Source organism: Topomyia yanbarensis, chromosome 2 (assembly GCF_030247195.1).
Source record: "Topomyia yanbarensis strain Yona2022 chromosome 2, ASM3024719v1, whole genome shotgun sequence".
In the NCBI taxonomy this organism is placed as follows: Eukaryota; Metazoa; Arthropoda; class Insecta; order Diptera; family Culicidae; genus Topomyia; species Topomyia yanbarensis.
This window is the reverse complement of record NC_080671.1, coordinates 111251458-111271174: the sequence shown is the minus strand read 5'-3', so window position 1 is coordinate 111271174 and position 19717 is coordinate 111251458. Positions and strand designations below refer to the sequence as shown.

General features: G+C 38.7%; 1 protein-coding gene across 5 annotated transcripts in view; it reads left to right on the top strand.

Annotated features, from left to right (window-relative positions):
• The window catches only part of LOC131679174 (calphotin-like), a 429494-nt gene that overhangs the window by 95390 nt on the left and 314387 nt on the right, over positions 1-19717 (top strand). For 3 of the 5 annotated variants that reach the window (XM_058959819.1, XM_058959818.1, XM_058959814.1), the window contains exons 1-2: positions 4604-4757; positions 5721-6130. The exons of 1 other annotated variant lie outside the window; for it this stretch is intronic. The gene's annotated coding sequence lies outside the window, so the exon portion shown is untranslated. Of the gene's footprint in view, positions 1-4603; positions 4780-5720; positions 6131-19717 lie in introns of those variants that run through there. One more of the 5 variants, XM_058959815.1, reaches the window with a different exon arrangement.

Genomic DNA, 19717 nt, shown 5'->3' with positions numbered 1-19717 from the left:
TCGTCCAGCTCAAACGACGCCCCGCGATAGTTCATCAACCGACACTGCGATTTCACAATCACTATCTGCTCGTCCGTGTACTCGGGAGATCGAGCCTTCTTCCGACAGATGATGTCCTCCATCTTGAGGTTTCCGTTAATCAATGTATGGGAGCAGTGATATTTTTGGCCGACCTCACGCAAACTCGTTCTGTCCTTGTTATCGAACAGATTTTTCAATGCTGACTTCTTCTTCTTCGTCATTATATTCGCCGGACGGCCGCTACCGGCCTTCCGCTCCACGCTCAGGGATGTCAGGACCGGTGAACTATACTCACGGGCACGTTGTCGTCTCGAAAGTGGTCTATCGTAAACTTTTTTCTACGATGACCATGCGTTTCGTACAGGTCCGTGCGCACGGGGAGGGGGGAGGGGGTTTGGGGGTTCTAACCCCCCCCCCCCAGAGGCGTTTTGAATTACTTTTAAAAAATTATTATCTTCCTGTCCAGGAAAAAAATATACTGCATACCGTTTTGACACATAAAATGTCATTTGAGTTCGGTCACTCTAGAAACAAGTCAATAAAGAAACCAAGGACTAAACTTTGCAAGGGCGGCTAGAATGCGATGTATGTCAAGTTGGACGGCTTATCTGAAGGATCGGTTCGCGTTTCGACAAGCTTCAATATTAGCAACAGTAGTGACAACGTTGTTGGTAGTGAGTAGACAGCAGATGTCGGTCAGCGGGCTAGCAACGGCAGTTATGGAGGAAAAACGCGAAGTTGGAGAAAATCGGGATATCGTTGTCTAGAGAAATTTTACCGTCAATGATTATTCCGTTAGAGTGGCCGCGAAATGGATTGCGAAAATGGGCATCGGTATAGGGTGAAATACTGCCGCCAAGAAGTTCTCAGCACCAGCTAGCAGATAAATAGGAACGATTAGCACCAAGAAGGATAAGAAACCCGGCGAAGGTGGTTGTAAACAGATGTAAATCCTTATGGTCGACACCCCCGGATCGGTTCATGTACCAACAGGGTACGATATTTGCAGCAGACCTGAGCAGGTGAGATATATCGCGAAGGTTTGACAGCAAGTAAGGAAAATTTGCAGCAAGTAGGGAAAAGTACCTATGGATAAAAACATGACGATTAACACAAAACAAAATAAGCAAGAACACAATCCTTCCTAAAGCAATACTTAACGGTTGCCCCAGATGGATGAGGATTGCGAGATACAAGAGGTTTAAGTTTAGTCGGTTGGCTTAACAACTACTACAAATCAATCCGAATCCACCACGAGCCAGCAGGCAACGCATTGTGGTCGCAAATGCCAAAAACGTCACTAGAAGCCAAACCATTGAATATATTCATAGGGTATCTTTGGAGGAATTGTTCGTACGAATATTTCCCACAATCTGATAAAAATTAAATTGAGGGATGGCTTACTATGATTGAACTAGAAAAATTACCTTTTTATACTGACGAGGTAGAAAGTTGGTGTCTTCGATCAAGTTTTAGGAATGCTCATAATGAAGAAATTTGTTGAACAACTTGAGCTTGTAAGACTTAATGTTATCGATTTATAAAGCATTTTCTTAGGCAACCTCCTTAAATTTAGCTTTTTAATATAGCTTTTTTCGCTGTGACTTTTCGTTCAAACGATGTTCCAGACAAATGTTGAGGCATTAAAACCACATAATATTGTTGAAGACTGCATGTAAAAATATTGTTGAACACCGCATATAAAAATTTCATCTGAAATCGGCGGCGCGGCACACACCTCTTGTAAAAATACTCATTCGTTTTAGAGTTATTGAAGAATTTTATATTTTTTTACACCAAGTTCAACTGCGTATAAGAGAGAAAGGTGCAAACCAAGATGGACGAGCAGGCACTATTTTCAATGTCCGGACTACGCATAATAAAGGTAAGAAAGCTTTAAGCTCATTTTGTAATGTTTTTTTACTTGGATATTTTTACTTACAGTCTTCAACAATATTATATGGTTGAAATGCCTCCACATTTGTCTGGAGCACGGTTTGCACGAAAAGTCATATTAACACAACTAAATTTGAGGGTGTTGCCATTGAAAACGGTTTACAAATCGATTACATTAAATCCTACAAGTTCAACTAGTTCAACAAAATTCTTTATTACGAGCATTTCTAAAACTTTGTCGAAGACACCAACTTTTTACCTCGTTAGCATAAAAAGTTATTTTTTTAATTTGCTCGCAAATTAAAAATTAAAATTAGCCATGCCTAATTTTAATTTTTATCAGGTTGTGGGGAATATTCTTACGACCAAAGATACCTTGTGAATATATTCGATTCCTTGTGAATATATTCTTTCGTCCAAAGATACCTTGTGAATATATTCGATGGTTTGGCCTCTTGTGAATTAAGTTCACGTTTTTGGGGTCTTTTGATGACTCCTTTTCGATAACAAACATTTACCCAATTTGTTGAGCAGAGTCGTTTGAGTCATAAGACTAGGTCTAGGCCTCTGAAAAAATCTTCAAAGTTTGAGGGTTTCTGTACGTTTCTTTTAAAATAAACGTTAAAAAATCAAGCCCCCCCCCCTTGAGAATTTTCTGCGCACGGGCCTGTTCGTAAAACCGTACAACACACTCGCGGAGTGTTGCTGTTTCGACTCCATCTTGAACTAACAGCACCCGAGCGAAAAGAAATATGCCACCCATTTCTAGGGAGTTCAGAGAGCAATTCCTTGGAGAGAAAAAAAAATACTCTCTTTACTTTAATTACAAAAAGGTATTGAAATCATTTTCATTTTTTATTGAACACCCTGTAATGTTGACCCAGCACTTCTAATTTCAGCTAAAGCTGGCTGCCCGTTTTTGTCCGTTCAAAAGTTATTATTTTCAAAACTTTTGTTAATTTTACCAAAAATTACTGAATAACTTCTAAGTCGCAAGAGATAGACCGATGATCTTTTCTGAAAAAATATGTATCTTAATAATACGAGCAACTTTGTCGAACATACTGAAGCTTTATCTATTATATTTAAGAAGTTATGTTGAAAAAAATGTTTTTCAGGGGCGATTTACAAACAACGGTCAATAATTTCGAGTGTACTATAAATAGAGATTTTCGGTCTTCAGTAAATATGTTCGCATAAACAAGTTTTTCAATATTTTTGAAGACTTCATCTTGTTTTTATATTAAAAAAATATCAAATATCTCGCTTCAAGGGAGATTACTCACTATAACTATAGCATCGAAATGAAGGTCTTGGATTATTATAAAATATTCCAGAGACATCATTGCTGTACGCTTTACCGTTTTCGTTTATTTTATTATGCTGGTTCTTAGAAATAAAGCAAAGCTACTTATACCAATTGATTAATAGTGCGGAATCCACCCCAGTAGGCCCAAAATAGGACCGTTTCCCCTGAATAATTAGAATTTATGTATCAAAAAAGGAGCTGGTTTAAAACATGGACATTTCACGAAACCAATTGTACCACCAAAATCAAAGTTACAAAATATTGAATCTCTGGGAGCAGAATTTATCTCCTGCTGTAGCCCTGGTTGATAATTATCTTCCTGCTGTGCACCCACCGTGTTCGATTACTAGGCATCGATTCTGATTTCGCTGATTAAAATCCTCTTTGTGTCCGCCTTGACGCGCCGAACGTGAATAAATGTGGCAAACTATCCTATCGCCGCCGGAGTATGATGCCGACCAAAATGATGCGCTCTTCTAGTGGACACTATTCTGGTAGACTTGCTGTAGTCGTGCGCCGCTGCTTTTCCCGACCATTTGGCCAACATTATAATGTATGCTACCAGAACAGAACACAGAAAGAACCAGTCAGGAAAGGGCTCTACGGGTACTGTTGCGGTGGGAAGTTTGGATTGATTGGGGGAAAATTGGATAAAATCGACTCGTTCCACGAGAAGAGGAGTTGGCCGAGTGCAGGACCAGGAGGGGGGGGGGGGTATCATCGATAGGTTTCCAAACCGGGTTTCGATGATGGGGCACTCTCGGCGTCCGCCGCATTCGTTGTTATTCTGGCTGATTCATGCTTGTTCGCGTGAGGCTTTGCTTGGTTCGTTTGGTTTGCATCGGTTGGAGTTTGCATGCGTTGCAAGCGCTGAGAGGGGGTGATAGTTGGGGCTTGGGAGGTTCAGTCAGAACCCCGGGTCGGGTTGGCCTGTAAAGCGGGTCTGCACAGGATTCGGTGTGTGCGTATTGGTGTTGCAGAGCAGTCCCTATCCGTGCGGTTCACGATTGATGGTTGAAGTGTGCGTGTGCATAAATTAAAGCATAGAAGTTGGGAGCGTATGGACAATGTGTGGCGAGAGTGTCGGACTTGTGCTCGGGAGAGAATTTTAAGAGCTATGCTGCTGTGTTGGGGTGTATAGCAGGCGGTAATTTATGCTGGCTAGGGTATGCGGGTAGGACAACAGTGCATATGTGGGAAGACGGTGTTGGTGATGTCGGCTTCCGATCCGATGCTCGCTCTCATCCGGTGCTTGCGGTAAGAGAGTCGGGACAGCGAGAGAGAAAGAGAGCACAGAGAGTGTCAGTGATCGCTCTGATGATGGCCCGTGAGGCTTATCTCGCACAAAGAACTTAATGCTAGGTTTATTGTGTGTTGTGTGTTCGTGCTGTGTAGAAGCATTAAAATCGAATTTTCTGTTATTTTATGCAGTACGCTTTTTTGATTTTTGTTGGGTGAACCATACCAACGTTTTCCACCCGTCAGTTTCAATCTGATAGGAGAGTGTGAATGCAGCATTTGGAAGAGAAGTGTGCGTGGTTTATCCGTTCTAGGTGGAAATAACAGTGCCGTTTAATTAATTCAATAATTTTCCTGGTTCTTTTGTTCTGTTGGATCGGTGATTTTGTGGTCTCTCGGTGTAGCTTTAGGCTCTCGATGTCTGCAAAGTGAAAAGCGTAGAAAAACAACAAGAAAATTTAGATTATACGCTGTGAGGGAGAGTTTTCTCAATGGTGTACCAACTCGCTGTTACCTCTTTGTGTGACCGTTGATTTTTTTTTTCGTTTCACGTTGCCATGTGTCGGCCTGAATTTACCACAACGGATTAAGCCGAGAAGAAAAGTTAAAATAGCGAAACAGTGGTACAGTTCACAGTCGCGGCACCCGTAAAAACTACTTGAATCTAATTAGTTGCAGAACGATTGATGAGATTATTCGGTATAAAGTATACGTAACCATCGAAGCCAGACAGATTTTTACTGGCAGGAGTTGGTACGTTAATTTTAGCCAGATCTACATCAGTGGTTCGAGCACCCTAACAAGTTCTACCTGTTCAAAGCCAAAACCAAGTGCCAAAAAAAAGATAAAAAACCGAGCAGGATATTTGAGATTCTCTATGCATTCATTAGCTCATAATTGCCTCTCGCTAGGACCCTCTCGAAAGCTCGACCTCGATCGGGGGAATTAGAGTCGAACATCAGACGCGGTGCTTCTCGAAAGTGATGTATGTAACCGAGTCCTAGAACATCTCGAATAGACCCCGTCCGGCGGCGAGAGCGAGACAGAACCAGTGCGAGTGAGAGAGCAAGCGCGAGCGAGAGCCAGCATCGTTTCGAAAAGTGTGACGACGCCCAAAACATACATTTTCGACCGGTGTTCTTCGTGTGTTGCTTTCGTTTCCTTCATAGCTGCTTATTTTTTGCAAGCAAGTCGAGTGATGAGATAGTCTTCTTAATTTCCTCACCCCCTTGCTTCTTGTTGTTTATTCCTACAGTATAGCAAATTGTGGATATTCGGAGCATACCTGTACCTCCCGAAAGTTTTGCGCGAGTTTAGTGTGTATTTGTGTGCTAAAAGCCAACAGAATAAGAATAGGCAGAAACAAATCATCGGAAGAAGAGTAAGAGTTGAATTTTTTTAAAGTGCTCTGAACTACAACGCCAGACAACGAGCAACGCAAGGCTGAGCAGAGAAGAAAAAAGTGATTTCAAAATTCGAACAAAACTGTTCCTTCATCAGCAGCAGTCGCGGCGCAACAGCAGCTGTCAACCGAAATTTTGTGGATATCAAAAAAGTAAAATTGTGAAGCTCTGACTTTTTGGCATACAAGTTACTCGGGCTGACACAAAAAGGCACATCCCGATCGCGAAACCGAGCGTAAATCCATCAACTGCGTTTTTAATTGTAAGTATTGTGCGGGTACCGGCACACCCGCGTTTTTTTCCTTTCGTTTCAGATCCACTGTATGCTCGCCACGGCTCATATCCTTGTCTTGACACATGATTGGAGGGATAATCGGGTTTTCATGAGTGGCCCCCGGTGGTTATGTTTTTTGTGTGGTTTTGATACATGTCCTCCCTTTTGGTTGAGGATTTTTGCATTGAAATTTTATTCTAAAGGATGGAACTCATGCATTATACGAAAACGGCTCTGTTTAGGCTATGGTGAAATGTACAGTTCCTAACAATTGTAATTTATTATTTGAAACTGGATATTCTGTTGCGTCATCTCAATTCATATTTCTTCTACTGTTTAAATTCTAGCTACAAGATAGAAGTCACTTTCATTTTGAAATATAGAAGTTTGGTTTTTTGGTGTCTCGCATTCTCACCAGTAACCAAAACCAACTTAATGCTAGTTAGATAAATCGAAACCAGCACCAAACTGCCGTCAGTTAGGCACTAAAATCCAAATAGTCACACGTCTTTCGTGAACGCCTAAACAACTGGTTGGTATCGAGTGATGTCTCGAAAGTCAGCGCAGAAGTCCATGTTTGCTAATGAGGAATATTGAATCGAAACTGTCTTTTGGGATGAGACTCAAACGCCTGGAACTATGCAAACTATCCAAAACGGGATAATTTTATTTGGACATGACCAAAAATTTTTGAGACTGAGCGGACACAATGCCTAACATAAAAGTTTGTTTTTTGGTGTTTTTGGATTTGTAAAATTTGACGTCCTCGTTTAAATTTCAAACTTGTTTTAGTTCCACCTTCAAATCGAAGAATAGAACCGGCTGAATCAGTTTCACATGGAAACTAAAACACAAAATGTTCTTTTTAAATCTTCGTCTGATTTAGCATGTTTGTTTAATTAAATTCAGCCATTGTTTGTATTTTAGCTATGTCCAAATACTTCGCCGATCGTATTTTAGCATTTTCAGATGAAGTACACCTTAAATGTTGAGGATCCTTTCTCGACATTTTCGATTCGCGTGGGCTATTTATTTGAAGAAGGGAGTCAATCAAAACAAATAGGTAACGACTGATAAAAATGACGGGAAGCGACAAAACAATTTGACAAATTTCCAACTGTATTAGTTATGGAATTTGTGTTTCGATTTCGTCTCATCAGTATCCGACACTAACTTGGTGGTAGGACTAAGATAGCGCCGGATTGACGCTAGCTCATAAAAAACGAATTCACTATTTGTGTTTGTGAGCAAAACCCTAATTCTGCATGATGTCCCGCAACAAAGAAGTTCTGATGAAAATTGATGAAATCGGAATTTGGTTTAGCTTAAAAAGCCAATGCAATATGCACTATACTATATTTCTCCTCAGTGAAGAACAATTTAGGTAAAAACTATATTCTCTCAATTAAGGAGAAAATTGTTTAAAACCATCTTTGCGCGTGAAGATCACAAAACCTGCAACTAAATTAGTTGTGGAATTTGCGTTTCGACTTCGTCTCATCAGAATCCGACACTAACTTAGTGACAGAACTGTTCCGACGAGGAAAATCTTCTAGAAACAGACCCATTTCACATTGTTTTGCACCGCAAACATAGCAATAATTTAAAGTAAGTAATTTCACCAAAAATGAATCACGTTGTCCTATTGTGTTCCTAATTTGAGACACTTCTTGTCGTTTAAACTACAGTTAGGTTGGTTCTTATTTTACTTGGATCCAAAAATCCAATTTTAGAAGTTTGCTTTAGCCACGAAAGCTCTTTTCATTTTAGGGTCAATCCATAAATGACGTATATATTTGAGACGGCATAAGGGTAGGTTATATTATGCTATCTAGCTTTTTTAAGAAGGCATAGGAGTTTATTCCTTAAAAAGTTTTTTATCTTTTGCAGAATCTGAAATATTAACATTTTATTAACTCATATTGAAAGTCGTTCGAAGGCATTCTGACAATAGACAAAGTCTCAGTAGTTGGTACGAAACTCCGCGTAGACAAATATGACCAAGCGCGCAAGTAGAATCCTTTAAGCCAAAGATAGGGACCTAGTTGAAATTTTTGAAAAATATTCCCTGAAAATTATAGACAAATCGGATTATTATTTATGGAGAAAAATGACTTTGAACGGAATCGTGTTTTATCTGCAAGCAAATCGTACACAAAACTTTACATGTGTTTTTCTTCAAAACATTTTTTTTAACAAACGGGACTTCAAAATATTTTGCCTTCCCGGGCTCGATTTTTTTTTGAATTAGGTCAGAAAACATGATAAATTATGCCCTCTTAATATTCATAAAATCCCCCAAGGTATTTGCAATCACTCATTCACTCACTCTTTACTGTTATTAATACCGACATGACTTACTCATACGATGCATATCACTATTGTACTGTGCGGTAACCCTGCCGCAATGATTTCCAAAGTTAGCAAATAAATGTGAGCGTCAGTCTACCTTCCTATCTTGCACAGTGTAAAAGCAAGGGCTATCAGTAAAATAAATAAACAATCTCAGCAACCACTTTGTTGCTTATTTAATGCACCCTTCGGTTTCGTAGTCAAGTGAGCGAGCCACAGAAAATAACCGTACCGATACTGCAGGAAAAAACAACTTCGATCAACTCATATTGGACCTGCAGTCCACGAGAAGGAACAGTTACTTGAAGGAAAAATTGAGCTTAACTCAAGGGTACATACAACTACACCACGTCCGTAACCGTGTATTGGCAACGTTGATAAGTTTAGCCCAGGCAGAAAACTTCATTGCGAAGAACAACGTTGCGTTTCGTAAGCACGGTATACTTCGCAGATTGCAGACTGATGACTCCCATTCCCACACAGACTAGTTGAGGAACAATGTTTGGGAATAACAATTATCCCAGTCTAAGAGAGAACTTGGTCTGCGATCTACCATTGCGGGCCACGACCATCTTTACCGTAACTTGGGATATTCGAAAGGTGGTGCTTACTTAACGAAAGGCCCCGACTCAGTGATTCTTCCATAAGTACTAGAGATGCTCGGGTTCGGGTTTTGTAAATTTAAACTGCTCGGGTTCGGGTCGGGTTCCGGGTTTTCAAATTTGAATTTCTCGGGTCGGGTCCGGGTTTGTTAAATTTTAAACTTTTGGGTTTTGGTCGGATTCGGGTTTTGAACAGATCACACCCAACCATTTCTTGGCGCTGTTTACACCCAGTCTCTTTTTGTTGTACTAACTTTATTTACTTTACTTTACCTCGTGATACGAATGGATGACACATATAACCGTATTAAATTTGACCATCTTTAAATCGCTAGAATTCGTTTTATTTTCAACTACTGTATTTTGTTATCATGTATAAAATTTCTTCTCTGCAAATTCTCAAACTGCCTGAATTACTTTATTTTTTGAACGAGTGCGAGTAGTGGCATTCAACAATAAGTGTTTCGCATCTAAAATCTCTAGATGCGATTTATGTTTGATGATAATCATCAATAAACCAAGTACAAAACTTATGTGCCCCCCTATCTTCTAGTGTTAGTTGATCAATCCATTCGAATCTGTAATCCTGGCCGTTAATTCCTGATGCCGGAAACTGAAAGTTTATATCTCACCCCCCCCCCCCCTTCAGCCTTGTCCACCCACCCTCCCATGTCTCTGATACACAGATGTATGACTTCACCCCCTTCTCCCCTTGAATATCTTCCCAAAATTTATGTGCCCCCCTATCTTCTAGTTTTAGTTGAACAATATTTAATCTCGTTAAGAAATGCGCAACAGTACCACTACTTTAAAATAGTCCTAATTAATTCCCCTTAATCTTGAACCACTCTTTCTAGTTATCTCTAGTTAATAAGCTTGTAAAATGTTCCGCTTAGTTAATAATTATTTTTTCTACAATCTCCCTTCTAAAAATCATAAAGTGAATTACTATACAAAGAACACACAAATGACCCGTCCCCAAATCTTACGAATATTATATTATACCCTCTTTTATATGTATAAGTTAGCTGTAGTTTTTTTTTAGTTTTATTATATAAAACAAAATAATATTGAAATGTGTATCCCCCTAGTTTTAAGAAATTCAAAATGTAAAACAATGAAAAAATGGCACCTTTAAGCTAACGCATACGTGCCTTATCAAATAAACAAATTGAAAAAAAAAAAAAAAAAACCAAGTTAAAGTAAATTTGTCGGAAAATATATAGTTTCAAGCAAGTAGAAATCTACGGGAAGTAGAGAAAATCTATAAACGATAGCACTCATATGGTAATGGTATACTAGCACCACTATCAAATCAGTGGTACATATATGAAACAAGCACTTTCTGTCTGATCATCCCCGGGTTAGGCCGTTGCATGATCCGGATTCTTTCATAAAAATATATGAATTTCCACTATTTTAATGAAGTAATCGTAAAAATATTGTGTTCTGTTCAAGCCATGAGCAGATTTGTAGAAGTTTGGAGTCAAAGCATCTCTACTGGTGCGCATACCGTACTAGCTAATGATGTGACATCAAGAACGCGTCAGAGAATCTTGATTGACACCCTTCGACACAAGTTTAAGCTTGACATACCAACTAGTAACGCGGGTGACGTCGTGCAAACTGTCGAATACGACTTGGAAATTGATAGTGCTTAATTTAATACATGTGATAAATTATACAAAACTACTCTTGCAGTATTGTTTTTCGATAAAAAAAATTAGAAGTTTTGGTGAAGTACGACGGGCAAGGTTGTTCGAATCTATCATCATTATGCCTCTTATTTCCCCATGCGTTAGCTGCCGATTTATCCTACTTTCCGGTTAAGATATCGACGATTTATAAGTTTCTCAGAACATTACAAATGCGACATTTAATAATATTAAATATAAATGCCAATTCCTCTCGCCAGTAATTCGTTTTGCCGCAAGAAGATATAGCTGAACGCGTATGGTGTTACTTCAGGTTCGAGTGATTCTATAATTATTTTGAATGAGCCTTGGATCCAGCTCGGGTGGCTAAATTTGAAAATCTTCGGGATCTTAGGTTGATTCTCCGCATTAACAAGTCCTGTTCAGATCGGGTTTCTGGTTCAATTCAATTCTGGTTAAATTTTGAAATTATCGGGATCGGGTTTTACAAAATTTTCATTTTCGGGTTTGAGTGGGGTTTTGCAATTTTAAAATATTCGGGCTCGGGTTTTTTAAATTTCAAGCTCTCGGGTTCGGGTTCGAAAAAATTAAAACCCGACCATCTCTAATAACTACTACGGATTTGGTTATGGGTAGGGATTTTGTTAGAATTTACTTGAAGTAAGCGATGCGACTTAGAATATAATATTGTGTTTGTTTGTAAGTTTTGTATTTACTTATGTCTGAACAATTTACTGATTGATTAGAATAAACATATACAGCTCGATGTAAAATGTTTAGACTCTGGATAACTGATTATCGAGAGTAAATTTCGTCAGAATCAACATGAACCCCGAACAGCCGGCTATCGGAAGTGTTGTTACCAGTTAAAATATTACTTAATGAATGCGTAGATTTGTTAGAAATTTGGATTTAAATTTTTCATTACTTGTGATGTTAACATGCGTAATATGGACAAATAGTTATGATAGGGTCAAGCAGAGTATTTCTTAGTATTCACATAATTATATTTGTAGAATGCGCGAATACGAGCGATAATAACAGCCGTCGAAGGGAAATACAACGAATTGATAACCTAATGCAGGGGCTTGTTAGCGATAATGGAACTTGACATTAGATTCCAAAATGCAGACGAGCCGAATCTTCAGTACCTATTTACCCGTGATCTAGTATACTAGTCGTATTGGAAAGGATCTACGATGAACTGTATTTTTACGGTAGTGTTTTTACGCCTGGATCTGGTTGCATCCAGTCGTCGCTGGTCTATGGAGCAAATGTCATTAATACATTTTGACTCGCGTGGAGACATGAGATAGGAGACTTGTGACGTCCATGTTATCTCACAGTTTGACGACTACCAGGTAGAAAACCTAAATGTGAAGAACAACATCTAACACTAAGTTGAATATCGACCCCTGTTTATATCAGTGACGATGAAATCGAAGTATGTTCACATGACCTAGCACCACGCATTGAATAAGCTCACATTAAAGATTGTCACCCTGTGGACTCTCGCTGGAGGGACTCACTCTCTTTCGGGGTCGGCGAGGACGTTGAGAAAACTGATCAGAAAAAGCAAAACACGTGGTCTTCTAGTTTTGGCACTCGCCAATTTATTCTGCTCACTTACGTACTACTAATGTGTGTGTGTGTCTGTGGTATGCTAACTAATTCTAGGGCTTCGCTGTTAACATCCATTATTCGAGTAGTTATACTATTCCGATGTAAAATTGGCTAGGACCTTTTAGTTTAATATTTGCATGCATCGATTTTTTTAATCTAATTGGATCTGCTCGGAGCTCATGAGTGCTTCTGTCTAAAAGCAGTGAGCACTAGTGGATGTACTCAAGTTCTTATCAACTAGAGCCTCTCTCATAGGGCAAAGGGCCTCAACGGCAACAAGATTCATGACGGAATACGGAGAAGTGACACCCGTTACGAGCGATACTTGAAGAAGCCATTTCAGTCGCGTTCACAACTGCGTTCGTTCGATGAGTATGAGTCGACGAAACCTTTCGATGAGATAAGACGAAACCTATGTCTTTCTCTCAGACTTGTGTAGCTAAACAAGGAAAATACATTAACAATTAACGCTGTGCACCTACCCTGGTCAGATTCCTACGTGTAAGTGCTGTCACCAGCGGCACATTATGGAAAGCCATACGCTGCAGCTGAAATAAGAAATCAACCTACTATAATAAACATTAATAAAAAAATTCGACATAGGCTGCTAAAACACAATCAAGAAGCCGTCAAATAACGGATGCATTTTGTACTTCGAAACCTACTGCCAGTATCGACTGAAAAGTACGAACTATTGCACCCAGTGCCTCTAAACCAACAACCAGCAACACTAATAAAGAAGCAACCATCGATGAAGACAGATACAATAGGGACTCATAAGAACAAGAAACAAACAAGTACATACGACCGTGAACATCAAGAAACCGACGTGAAAAAAGGCAGACTGGTTGAATCCCAAGATGCGGTGTATAATATAGCTAATATTTCACTGACAAGAAAAAGGATCTGTGCCAGCAGAATCCACCAGACAAGAATTGCATTTGCTTTACTTTTTTACTTATTACATATTGTATAACCTAAAAGACTACCGACTCACACCACCAAACTCCTGGAGCCGTGTCAAACAAATCCGAAAGTCATACAAAACAAACTACTAACTGAATCAGACTCAAACAAATTCAAATGATTCCATACCCGTTAACCAAACATTTTGTGATCCATGAAATCCACATGATGACGATTCGAACCAAACTACGCAATATTATTTGAATTTAGATGTGTACAAATCTATAATATTTGGCAGGATACCTGTCACTGCAGTCGGAATATCAATACTTTTGTGCGCAAAAACTGGTCCTGGAAAGTCGAAAAAGATACAGAAGTAAATATTCCGTTGGTCTGATGTCACGACAAGCCTTCCCGAGGCGTACCGAGAAATGCCGGTACAACTGTTAATGAATCAATTACAGGAAGAGTTCCATTCTATACTAAGGCCTTTTCTTATATATGATGCTAAATCTCCATTATTTAGTTCCTTCACTGAATGAATCAACGTATTGAATTTTTCTTTTCTTTATTATTTTTAAACCTTTAAACTAACCCTAATTGAACTGAAAATCTGTTGAACATGTGTATAATTAAAAATGGACAGTTTTTTTTCTTGGTTTTTTTTCGAACGATAGCTCTCAGGGGGGATTGTGAAGCTACGTCATTACCAGGGGGAGTTTAAGGACTTGTGACGAAACGCTACTGTGGGAGGATGGATGTGCTCATAATCACTCAAAAATGTTACGTCATTTATAGATGTAACCATATACAAGAGCTATGAAAATAAGGTTTAGGGTAAACAGTTTTGATACATGATGTTTTGTTCATCATTAGGAATCATTTGAAGCATGATAGAGTATCATTATTTCGATCTATTATTCCTTTAAATATTACAAAAAATATTGTGTTTTCTATCGAATTCTAGTAATCTTTTCTTAAAAGTAAATACTGAACATAATCTAAATGATTCATTTAAAAGCGTTCCATAATACGTTCCTTGACATCCGCATCTGCATGTATGTTATGGAATTTGCGTTTTGACTTCGTCTCATCAGAATCCAACACTAACTTAGCGACAGGACTAAGCCAACGCCGGATTGACGCTAGCTCCAAAAAACGGAGACACAATTTGTGTTTCTGAGCAAACCTCTAGTCAAGCGTGATGTCCCGCAAGAAAAGGAGCTCATTTTAAGCAACTAGTTTTTCTGATATAACTGTTAAGGATGATTTTTTTAGTTGATGAGGTCTTCTGTAAATTGTTTGAAGCAATAAAATAAACCTATTTGCTGTGAAAGTAGTGTGAAATCTCTTGGAATGAAAATGCTATTGTCAACTTTCCCATATTTTTGGATAAGCTTCTTAAATGGCAAAAAATCGCAGATGGCGCTGATTACAGTTGAAAGTACTAACTTTTTATTTTCACTGAAATGTTAAAAACCTTTGTCTGGCATAGACTGCCACGTATGTTACGTACTAAACCATTAACCAATACAGTGAAGACCCGATTTTATCAGCCTCCTATTTTGTCAGCTTTTTTACTTGATTTTGTCAGTTTCATATGAAAATATCTTTGTTGGGCTCAAGCAGACGAACCAAGTCAAATTCGAGTAAGTTCCTTTCTTAAGCATAAAGATCCAAAGTATGCAAAAATTTAGACCTCCTTAAGGGAAATTTATAATAACTTATCAGAAAGGGTTATGAGACTATGTCTAGGGACCGGAGAAGAATATTTTAGCAGCTTCGGCGTATTGAAAATAAAGATAAATATGTCCAGATTTTTTCAATGTCTCCATGTTGTCATTCCAAAATAAACCAAGGGGCTGATAAAAATGAATCTTCACTGTATTATCATATTATATAGTCAACGATTAATTTTTCCATCTTTTGCAATCACATATGTTAATAAGGGCCAGTAATAAAACCTTTTTTACTGCCGACAGTCTAACACAAATAAATCATAAAGATCAAGATTTGTACTAACTAGTACAAATAGCTTATGTTGGTTTGCTTTTGATATCAACTAATTGCACGAATAAAATCGTAATAAGACGCATGTGAATTGTGCACATCAAGTGTTCGTTCCAAATAGAGCATTTGCACGGCTAATTCTTGGAAGTGGTATCATTGCTTTGAGGTTTGTGTGTTTTGAGTACCGCAATCCACAACTCTGTCTAAATAATGTGCAGAATAGATTCGAAGAGATGGTCGAGAAAATGCACGTGTTAGTGATGTGGGTAATATCACAGGTTTAATAAGGAAGAGATAGCTGGAATTCGCTCAAAAATCTATACTCGGAATCATTTTTTTATTTTGATTACAGAGGTTTAATTCTTAGAATCATTCGTCTCTTTTTGGTGTTAAAAATCACTTGAGAATATTTAACCCATATATGTGAGGTTGGGACTTAAACCCAGATAAGCTGCGTACAAGTCAGCCGATTTACCAACTAAGCTATATCCGCCCCTAATCCCCTGAATGATGTCTGCAGTAAAGGTAGCGATAAAAAACTAAATCACTGTCAAAAGTAGATCCTATTGATCGAGCGCAATATTTGGCGCAGAAAGTCTGTCAAATATCGTAACGATTAGCTACGGAAAAGGGACCAGCGCTGAAAATAAGTTTTATTTTGATAGTAACCAAAATTTTGCATAACTTTATTTTTTTGAAGTTTCTTAAGTGTCTGTTTTTCCCACAACAAATCTTATATTTTAGTAATACATTAAAAGCGAATTTTTATTTTTATTTAGAAACTGATGTACCAAATTTAATTTTAAAAACTTGCTAATTTCAACCCTCTGGAGCTCGCGCTGCAACACCTTCCGAAACTCTAGCGAAATCTTTCAGCGCCAGCGGCTGCTCATTCGGGGAGCTGGAGGGTTAAAAACATTTTTTTGAGACTAGTTCGCAATTGTATCGAACTATTCCAAGCTTCAAGATACAATTTTTTTTTATATTCAATTCTTAAATTAAAATTATTTCACCAATTAAAAATGTTATCAGATTCTTTTATTCTAATTGGACTCGAATTATACGTGTTTTGGCGACTGCAATTTTACAGAATTTAAAAATACTTTGTTCAATTCAGATTGGTGGTTATTTAACAATGAGCAGTTTTTCATGCAATTTAAATGCAAAACATTGATGTCAAGAACTTAATACGTGTGAGCACACAGGGAATCAGTCACCCTGGAATGAGAAAATGGACTTCAAACTGATTTTTTTTTTCTAAATAGCCGCAAATGAACAATTTCAGGAGAAACCATTCAGACTTGTTCTTTGTACATCACTACAATTTGCATTTCACGCTGAAGACCAAAACAAACCCTAATCTGGCTGGTGAAAAACTACAAATCATCTCCCGAACCCCTAATCGAAAACATACGCGTTTTCAGATCTTCGGAAAGGCCAGATTTCCTTCAAGAGCGCTTCCGTGGGCCATACAGAGGCACAGCTCCAGTTATAGCGAAATGAAAAATATGCGCACATCTCTTAGTAACATCTGTGGCTGTCGAGGCCCGATCGAGCAGAGGAAGAAAAAAAGCAGCAAGAGAAAGAAGAGGGAAAAAAATACCCACAACCAATTGGAGGGGGAGGAAAAACAGCAAAATGTGTAACAAAGCAACATTCAAATTGTTTTGCTCTCTTTTTTCTTGTGTTATTTTTTTTCCTTCTTTCATTGAATTATGTTCCGAGCTGCTCGGGCTCGATCTTTGTTTCAATCTGCCCCCGTCATACTTTCTAGCCGATGATGTGCGCGCGCGCCATAACAGGAGAGCTGGTTAGCTTGTAATACTGAACTACATTTTTAGACCACGACCGTCGATGCAGCCGCGCTGCTGTCAGCCTTAGCTGGCTGTATGTACACGGACGGGCGACTCACTTACTCACGGTACCGAACGGTGCATCGCCGTTTGTACACACAGCTTTTCCGAGAAAGGGAAAACATTGAACTTACTCACTCCTAGCTGGATGAAGCAAGCTGACAGCCATTCAATAAACAAATGATTCACAAAGTAGATTCATATGAATAACGTTGCCCGCAACACACATGAGTAAATATATTTTGCTGTGAGGAACGGTTTTTCCTTCCTTTGTTGTTTGGAATGACGACAGCCTCCAGGTACTACAGTGCAATCGGCCAAGGAGAAAAGATAACACATTTTTCGATGTCAAAATCGAACTCAATCTAACCTTAATGAACAAGTGCCCCCAGGGTGTAAAACTAGAGTTTGTTTACCGTTTTACTTTCGGTTCCATTGGAGAGTCTCATTATCTGTTAATTATTTACTCGGTCGGCAGTTAGTCGATCCGCGGTTGGGTCTCGCAGCGGTCGCCTGGGGTAAAGCATCATAGTTTGATGGTTGAAGATTACATACAAAGAAACGTCAATATTGGCAGCAGTACACGAAGAGGGACTCAACCGAAAGAGAAAAGTTAATCATGTTCCGTACCAATGCCCGCTCCCCTTAGGGGTTTTAGTTGATAGCTAAAAAGGTTTGGAACGATTTTTTTCCGAGTTCAATCTCTCGCCTCAGTTCGGGAACTTTTTGAGTGATGACGTGGTCCACTTTGTGGAGTTGAAATAAAACGCTCCAGCGGTTGGACGCGAGGATAACTACAGTATACGGTGGCGCTTTTCGACGGACACGGTAGAGCAGATAGCCGGGATCAGGCAGTCATGGTGTTTTTCTTCTAAAAAATCTATCAAGCAGTTGAAACAACGAGTCCAACAGACTTGATAAGAGTGGTTCACGAATCGCATGTGACATGATCGGCATTTCATAAATATTGACAACATTTGCTGAAAGTAAAATGCCTGTAACTAATTATTTTTACCATAGTATACAATATAGTATCACTCTACTGAATATCTCGACAGAATGTTTTCCAACATATGTGTTCTTTATGTAGAAATGTCTGAAGAATCATTTCATACTCGCTTTGTCCCAAATTCTTATTTTGATTAAGTTTATTTCTAAGACCCACTCTATAACTTGGAAGGAGACAGAATGTGGCTACCGAGTTAATTTAACAAACGATTAAACTATCAAATTCTCGGCAGCCGACTGCCGGTGCATTAAATAAACATGATAATATTTCTGAGAGGTCCATAGATTGTATCACTTATCAAAATGAATCCAGATTTGGGATACTATTTGCCCCAATCCAATAACAAAAACTCTTTTCTGTGATAAACGTATCTCAGCCTGTCGCAGTGACGAGCAAATAATGCGGTTACTAAGCATTGCGTATATCCAACCCGAGATACATGCAGATATCCTATCACCGCGCGACGCTTACAGAATAGACTGGAAGGACACATTGTCTAAAGCACCCTCAATAGCTAGGAATACACCCAAGCTAGATTGCTTGAGCGAGAAAGCTTTCTCAATGTTGTAAACAACATCGTGAAGCAGAGTGATCGTGGATTTCCCACACTGATATGCATGTTGCATTGTGTGCAGTGGATATTCAACTGAAAAACTGATAGGCCTAAAACTCTTGGCTTCTTCATAGCTTGAACGCCCCCCTTTGGGAATAAATCTTACAATTATTTCTCGCCGTGCTTTCGGGATATACCCGGCAGCAAGACCGGAAAGCATAATCTTTTTCAAGACATGTTTAAGAATACCAAAACCCTTTTGCAGTAGCACGGGAAGTATTCCATCTGTTCCGGGAGATTTTTATGGAGCAAAGCTGTCAACTGCCCACTTGACCAATCACCAGAATGAGATCTGTGAACATTGTTCCGCTCCGGATCGATACAACCTGGAAAATGTGCGTCGAAGAAACAATTAACATGAAGAAATATGGTTAACAGGACAATCAATAATATAGTGCAAGCACTATTTCATAGCATATGAAAGTGTTCAAAATAATGAGAATAATTAATTTAATTGATTTATTGGACTAATATTAAGCCAATGAATATGACAATAAAACATGTGTTCTTGTGCTGATATGACTGCTGCAAATTGATAACTGGCTTCAGATTCTTCTAGCGAACTGTCAATTCTCAACCCTCATACGTGATTCATCATTTCGCTCAGACAAGTCCATGCGTATTCCCTAGGCACATTAAGTTTCCATAGCTGGTAAAATAAACACTAAACGAACATCGAAATTAGTTTGATCAGTTCAAAGAAATGTCAGCTCGGTTGGCATCAACCAGTTTAAAATTACATGTGCAATTCTGAATATATTAAAATGAAGACTACTTAATTATTTGCAATAGAAGAAAAATTAGTTGCATAGCCAATGTGGTTCATTTTGTAAGATAGTACTTTTGATGAATCACTTTATACAATAGATTATAAGGGACGCAGACTAAAATAGCTGAGAACAGCTTGTTAAAATTATGTTGAATCTATTGTAGATGAAGAAGTTTAATTATT